Raw genomic sequence first — 8795 nt, 5'->3', positions numbered from 1 at the left:
CAAATGCAAAAAAAAAACGATGGAGGCTTTTCATCAATGACATCCATCAAAATCAAAATCCTTATTTGTAGCTTCTTTGTAGTTGTGACATTGAGGAGATGGAGAACCAACAACCAACGAATTTGACTCAAGAGCCTTCGTTTGCTGATCTGTTGGACAAGACATTACGATTGTCACAACCTTCAAGATAATACAATTGAGATGAAGATCCTCAAGAACAACATGTTTTTTCTCAAATAGATGGCGAGATACAATGCGTTTGGTATTATGGCCTTGGAAAGAACTCATGATATTTGGTGATTTTACTAGACGTAGGAACAACTCCTGACGATGTTCCAAATGTTTTATTTGAAGGAAGTTATGAAGGCATCAACAACAATCAAATAATTAGGTGGTCTTTCCACCTTGGTATGGGGCATTATTGATGGTTGAGAGGCCCTATCTATCATCTTCAAAAGGAACAAAGATCAGAGTATGTGGCAAATACAATTTGGTTTTTGGAAGATAATGTGCAAAGTTAATATGTTTTTGGAGGTCCTATAGAACATCACCACGCTGCTCCTATGTAGATAGTATATATAGAGGCAAGAGTGAATCCTTCTTCATTCTTATCAACTCCTTTCTTGCTTCTAATCTAGTTTCAAGGGTCTTTAGTTTTCTTGTCTTTTGGCAATAGCCATTTTAGTTTCTTTCTTAATATATATATTTAATTATTTCTATTTTGTCATCTTTCTTTGAGAAAAGTCTCACTTGTTTATTTATTTTTATCAAATTCTTGTCCTTGACACCCTTGGATATTTTCTTGATCTTGGTACTTAGGTTTTTTAGACCCTTGGATATTTTCTTGATCTTGGTACTTAAGTTATTAGGACCTTTGGATATTTTCTTGATCTTGGTACTTAGGTTATTTGGACCTCTAGGTATTTTCTTGATCTTGGTAGGCTCTTTGAAATGGATCATTCACAAATGCTCATGGATTGGTAGAATGTAATAATATCCTTTATCATCATGTGTATGTAATATAAATCAGATATCATGCAGTGCTATTACATCACATCATTGAATCTTGAGTGTAGTGTCTTACAAAAAATGAGTAGATATATGGTTTGTTAATTGATACATTAATCTCCTTATTACATGTCAAAGATATCATCACTGAGACCCAAATACTAAGGTACAAATTCCAATGAGTAATAATTGTTCCAATTTCAAAAGATTTCATTTTATTAAAGGGCTTGTAATGTGTGTGTAAGATCTATAACTTCCAAACATTACACAATAAGTTCAACAAAATTATCAAACCTATTAGTGTTTTATAAGAAGTCAACTAATATTTGGCAAGAACAAAATAATATGTAGTGCAAATTGAGAACAAAGAATGCATTCATGTTTTTTGATTGATTCATTAAATTCAAAATTACATAAGCCTTTTGGAATGGTGCAAAAGAAAGGAATAATAAAAATTGATGATCTCAAATTAATGGTCTCACCTAATAATTAAACCTTTCTCACAAGTGATGCACAAGGTCCAATTAAATACAAAGTTAAGATCTTGTGCCGATCTTAATATGGTGGAGTCCTTCATTAGTTGGACTTAATTTAAAATTTAGAGATTAGAAGACAAGGCCAAGCATAGTATAAGCAGTTTAAAATTTTAATACGTAAATATTATAAAAATTAAATGGATCAAATAAAAAATAATTCATAGGATAACATACAATAATCAACTTTGCCTCATGAAGATCATTACTTCCTACAAGTATAAGTTCAATGCCAAAAAAAAATCATATCTGCCATCAACTTGATGTCACTTTTTTCAAAACCTCTAAAAATTAAAAGTACTTATTACAAATACAACTAGATTCTCTTAACAAAAGAAGTAGATCACAAAAATTTGTAGTATATGTAATTGAATACTTTGGTATTTAATTACACTACAATATTATAGAATGGCTAAGATACTACCTTTGAGACAATAAATTCCAAAGTGCTCTTTTCTAAGTATATCTAAAATTTGAAATAAAAATAAAGAGCTAAAGTTTGAAATCCACCTAATTTCACCAAACTATACTCCTTCCTTGTATATCTAAAATTTCAAATAAAATTAAGGAGCTTAAGTTTGGAATCCACCTGATTTTGCCAAGTTGTGCTCTTTCCATGTTTTATCTAAAATTTCAAATAATTTAACGTACTAAGGTTTGGAACTTACTATGATTACTTTTTTATGTTTGAAGTTGTACTTTAACTCCACTCTTTATGCTTTGGAAGTGAAAACCAACCTAAATAAAACCACCAAATAATGCTAATACTAACATTAGACTAATCAAATATTATTTAAGATTAGAAGTAACAATATTGCATAAAAAATAAATTAATGAATAAATAAAAGTATATTAAACTTATATCAATACATATTATTTATTATATATAAAAAACATTAGTAAATAAAATTAATAATAAAAATTAAATAAGAAAAGTAAATATAAAAAGATAAAAAATTAAAAATAAAATAAATTAAAAATGATAATAAAATTAAATAATAAAAATAAAAAATAAAATATAATATTGATTAAATTTATTTCTTTATCAATTTAATAAATAATTATTTTTATTTTATTTTTTATTTTTTAATATATATTAATATAATTTTAAAATAAAATAAAATACAAATTTTAAAATATAACGTACAATCTACCGTATAAATGATTGAAGAGATAGAAATAACTAACCTCAATTATATTATACTTAAGGCAAAAACCTCTCTCTACTCCAAAAATTGCTATAAATTTAGTTCTAGTTCAATTACTTTAAATTTTATATCACTAAAAATCTAACTTTAAGGTACTTTTACTCAAAAATTCCTATAATTAAATAATCACCAAGCACTAAGAAATTTCATGTCAAACATGGAGTATATAAAACTGCTAAGGCAATGAATCTTTTTTTAATCTAAAACTCACAAAAAAATTCAATTAAGTCCAAATTAAATATACAATAGCTTTTTGAAAATTTAAAATTAAAATAAAAAAATTTGAAAATTTTCAAATCAAAATATACTATATGTAAAAATTGATTGATGAAAACTTGAGGGCAAATCAACATTCAATTCAACAATGAAATTTTTTACTATCTTATAAATTGAGAAATTGAAATGCTTTTTTTACAAAAATAAGGAAGACATGTAGAATAATTATCAATGATGAAGACCTATTTGAATTTCTCACTCAAAAAATCCAAGAAAGTTCAATCACAACAAGAAAACTTCACATTCACACACATCATTAGAAGTACCATCTCCTAGAAAATGTATCATTTATGTGAAAGTAAAATTCATCTCTAAACTAAAATTATAAGATGGCTTCAATTTAATATTTCTTATAATTATAGGTGTAAAGTGAAATAAGTAATTAACAAGAAAAAAAAGAAGAACAATTATAAAACAAGTAAAAAGAATGTACTCAAGCAAATTCACACTCTAAGACTTAGTGATAATTTTTTTATTAGGTTTTTATTTAATAAAAAATAAAAAATAAAAAATAAAAATTATAATCTTAAATATTTTTATTATCTTTCCAATGACATAAGAAATATATAAATCCAATTTATTATGAGTAAGTTATGAAGGTTTAAAGATATCAAGTAAATAATTAAAAAAATTAAATCAAAATATTTGACCTCAAGGATAACTTGCTTATAGATCAAAGATTTGAGCCTCACTAAGGCTCACATGTAGTATATAAGGGTTGATTAAGAGAGGCCATAAGGTCTTAGTCTTTTCTTCCTAATTCTATTCAAAGTGCTACAACTCATATAGAACTTGTGTACCTCTTTTTCAATAAGAATTAGACTATTTGTAGGTCCTCATATGTTCTACTAATAAAATTAATATTTTTTCATTTTTGACTTTATCATGGTGTTCAAAAACTCCCAATTAGCCTAAGAACTTTTCATGGAATTCAAATCTTCTTCCCAAAGTGGTAAAAACTCAATTTTATCTAAGTCTTGAAATTTTCTCTAAAAAATCCTAAAAATTTCTAACTAAATTTTAAAAGTTTTTATAATTTTTTTATAATAATTTTATCAAATAAAAGCCAATTCTTTTCATCTTGATAAATTTTTATAGTAATAAAATCAATTTAAATCTACTAAAAATCCTATTTTGAATATAATTAAAAAAATGAGGTTTTTTTTCATGCTTCTTTTAACTATTGATAAATATAGGTATTTAATAAGTATTATATATATATATATATATATATATATATATATATAAGTAGAAGGCTAGTTTAGGCATTGGTTTTAATACTATTCTTTAATACTTAAAAAAATTAAACTAACTAAGAAAATTGCCTCTAAGACTTACTGAGATTCAATTTTTATGATTTTTTTCTAATACAATTCTTACACCTTATAAAAATTAATAAATTCTAATGAATACTTAAATCATCAAAAAAATACTAATATTTTTATATTTAAATAATTAAAATCTATATTTTTAAAAATTCCATTAATTAAGATCTATTGATAAAACTATTATTAGAGAGTATAAATGCGAAAAAAAAATAAAGGCACATGAGTAGGATGAGATTTTGATATTGATAATTAACATGCTTTAGAAATCTAAGCCATAAGTATTATAAATAGAAATTTCTTGAAATAGAGAAACATTTAAGGTCTCATATAGCAATTAGCTAGAGGAGTAAAATAGAATGTAAATAAATACTACAAAGAGATTTATAGCAATGCTAGAGTATGAATATGTAGCATTTTAGTGCATGCTTAATATGTTTGTCAAATGGAGTAGATGGATGTGGATGATCACCAACAATTTTGGACGTTAAGATATACATTTATATTAGAAGTCTTTATGCTTTTCATACATATTATATATCTTAAAAACAATAATAAAAAAAAAGATATAAGAAATTTTTATATTTATATTTATAAAGATTTATTAGAATAAATGGTAGATATAGATTTTTATTTTATTTTATTTTATTTTTATGCATATCGATGTACTTCCATGATCATAATCAAATTATTGGATGCTACAAAAGTGGAGAATATGAATGATTATCTTTGACTTAAGGTACAAGAAATATAAAATTAGGTAATTATAATGAAGCATTTGTATTGTTAATGTATAGAAATAGGTAGTTGGAGCCATTTTTGAAAAGTTTCTAGAATTAGGATTAGATTGGTGGTCTATATGAAATCCATCATAAAATATTTTAAAAGGACTTGATGCAGTTATTTTGATAGGATCTACTATTAAAGATATTCTAAATAATTTCAAGATGGTTGGATAAAATATAAATAAGACTAGCCAAGGCTATTTGATATTTGGTCAAATATGGCTTTGATCTCTTTCTCTTACTTAAGTTTGGTTAAAATGTTTTTTTCGTTCTATTCTATTCTATTCACTTTTTTTTTGTTTTACCTTTCATAATTAAATTTTGCTTAATTTTATTCAATTTTATTATAGTTTACTCTATCCTATATTGTGATGGAATTTATGTCGTTATAGATTGAAAAGATTTTAGATTTTAAAGAGAGTTTAATCTCATTTCATTGATACTAGAACAAGTGTTAGTTTGTTCTTTGGTAGTATATTGATAGCGATTGTCTAGTTGGAAGTTAGTTGTTGTGATCACATTGGATATTATTTTGGAGCTACCACGAGCTACTTTTAAGAAGTCAGCTATAAAAAGAGAAGGCATTATGATAGCAAAGTCTTACAAGAAAATTGCAATATGGAAGATATGTTCGAGATATCTTAGATAGAAGCTCAAATACAATACATCCTAGACCAGATAACTACTTTGCAAGGATAAATGAAAGCTTTTAGAGCAAAGGAATTGACATTTGTTAGGCTGAAATTGAGCAAGCCTGAAGTTATTATAAAACTCTTTGTATCTTCAAAAGAACAATAATATATCTTAAAAAGAAATCTTAACTTTAAATAATTATAATTTTATTATTTTAATCCCAAATTATCTAAAATTTGCATAAAAATTATAATTCAAATCCTAAACCTTACTATTCTTGCTTTTGATTTTTAAATGTCCATTTTGAAGTTGCCAAAATCCTTGTTATGGTCACAGACAACCTTCTCAGAGCATATTGGACATGGCTTTTGACCAATAGGAATAAAGACCTTTATTTCTTGCCTTCATCCATCCATACCTTACTTTCATCCCTCCAAATTAACTTCTTAGAGATTTGAATCTTCATCTTTGAACTCCAATCTTCTCTTTAAATTTTATATTAAATATTTAAATCTTATATAATTTAAACACTACAATCAAAATAGGTAAACCTCAAAATAATTTTTTTTACATCAACTTTCTTTAAATTAATCTACTAATCATTTTAATATATATCAAAATTTATAAATATATTATATATTTTAGTTAATTTTTATATAATATAAATAATTATAATATAATATCTACTCTCTCCAAACCTGTATATTCTTTGGTATGTTTCATATACTACTCCTCTTCATCCTCTTGAGATTTGTTTGAATCACTCATAGGTTCTTCTACTTCATACTCTTGATCCAAATATTGTTGTAAGAATTCTTTAAGGTCTTCTATTTTGAACCGCCTATTTCTTCTCTTTAAAGAATTCACCGTCTTCTTTACTATTGGAATTCCAATGATAGCTCCATTTAACTCACATAAGATATATGTAGCATTATCATCAATTGTAACTACCACATTTGGTCCAAATTTTTTTTTTTCAAATTTCTTTATAATGCTATACGAATGTTCAAAGGTGCTATTATAAACTAGAACTCACTCTGTAATTTCTATAAGCGTAGGTCTCAATCTATAAATTTTGTCAAATCTTTCTTTGTTTTTTAATCTTACTTCTTTTAACTTCTTAGCTACAACTTATAGACCTTTAAGTAACATTCCTAATTATTGGATCTAAAGCTCTAGTAATGTTTTTTTATTAATATTATCTTTTTAAGATAAAAACCTCTATGTAAAATAGATTTCTTCAACTGGCATTATAGGTTTTTGTCTTAAAATTAATTCTATAGGCATATAACTAATAATATTATTGTGAATAGTTTTATTAGTCCATAAAGGAAATAGAAGCAATTTAGGCCATTGAATTGACTTATTTTTATATGCTTTAATCAATGCATAAATGATAGGAGAATGACCCTTCTCACTCTTTTCATTGGTTTTAAGATTATAAGAAGTAGTCAACTTTAGTTCAACTCCATATCTATTAAAAGATTCTCTTGCTTCCACAGCATCAAATTCTCTACTATCAACTCTCATCCTCTCAATGCTACTATATTTGTTGAAATTTTCTTCTTGTATAAATTTTCATATTACTTTTCTAGTCTTAGTTCTCAAAATCCTTCCTTAAACATAATTTGATAGCTTATATTTTTCCAAAATCAAATACTTCATATCCCAAAGTTCTAATGGCATAGCTACCAAATCAATTACCTATTGGAAATATATAGAAGGTGGATAAGTAGGATGTAATTTATCTCTATACTTAACCAATAATATGTACTAAAATAAGGTTCAACGTACTTTTATAGAATATTCATTGTAACATATAAATATCTAGATTAGTATAGTTATTTATCATTCTAAGCAATAGAAAACAATCTATTTTCAAAACCATACTTGTTCTAATCAAATATTTCTTATCAACCTTTAGAATAATGAGTATTCTTCAAAGCTCTCTTTTAACTTATAGATAAGTCCTTTGCTTTTTTATAAAAATCCTAGCTTCAAATCTTATAGCAAATATTCTTCCCTCCATATCATTTTGTCCAATAGCCTATCCAATTATTATAAGACTTGTATCTACTATTACAACCACTAATCTTTTATATTGATAATCTACTTGTCTAAGCACAAATATTGAAGTCAATATCTTTTTTAGATTTTCCATAGCTATCTTTTATTCTTCTTTTCAACCAAATTCCTTACTCTTTCTTAATAACATGTATAGTGGCTTTGAGATATAGACAAAGTGAAGCATCCAAATGTGATAGAATATATATGCTCCTAAAAACCTTCTAATTTATATAATATTTTTATAAGCCTTTATTTTAGATATAGCATCAACTTTATTAAGATTTGATTTCTTGTCATATCTATTATACATGAGTCTCACCACTAAAATCTCATCAATTCCAAAGCTTGATTTTTCTAAGATAATATAAATTTTTTTGACTCTAATCTCTTCAATATCCTAGTCACATCTTTAATATGCATCTTGATAAATTTTTTAAAACCTTCAACTTCCATAGTCTCATTGTTATCTTTTTTATTTCTTTTTATAGGTATATTATCTAAAAATAGAATATTTTTTTAAGTATAAATTCTTTTATTATTTTATTCATTTTATTTTGTATATAAGCCACTAAGTTGATTGCACCTTGAAGTAAGGTATATATCTTCATTAAATCCAAACGAATCTTTATAATAGTTGAAATATTATTCTCTTTAACCAATTGAAATTGATTATATCCAAAATACAAGTCTCTAATAGAACAAATGGTACAACTTACAAATTTCTCAACCACTATTGCAAAGTAATTATTCAAAACATGGGATTAGGGTTTTATAGTAATGAAATTGCTCAGCCACTTCAAGAAATCACCCCTTTCAATCTTCAACTTAAATAATGATACTTGAGTAAATTGATGTCCAATTTTATGCTTTTCACTTAAACTTATTTGCTTAATTACCTGCTTAATATGTTTTGTAGTATCAATTGATAATTGAGAAGCTATAAATTTTACTTTTCTTCTC

The sequence above is a fragment of the Physcomitrium patens genome, chromosome 8 (assembly GCF_059467195.1).
Source record: "Physcomitrium patens ecotype Gransden chromosome 8, ASM5946719v1, whole genome shotgun sequence".
Lineage (NCBI taxonomy): Eukaryota > Viridiplantae > Streptophyta > Bryopsida > Funariales > Funariaceae > Physcomitrium > Physcomitrium patens.
Note: the sequence above shows the minus strand (reverse complement) of the source record.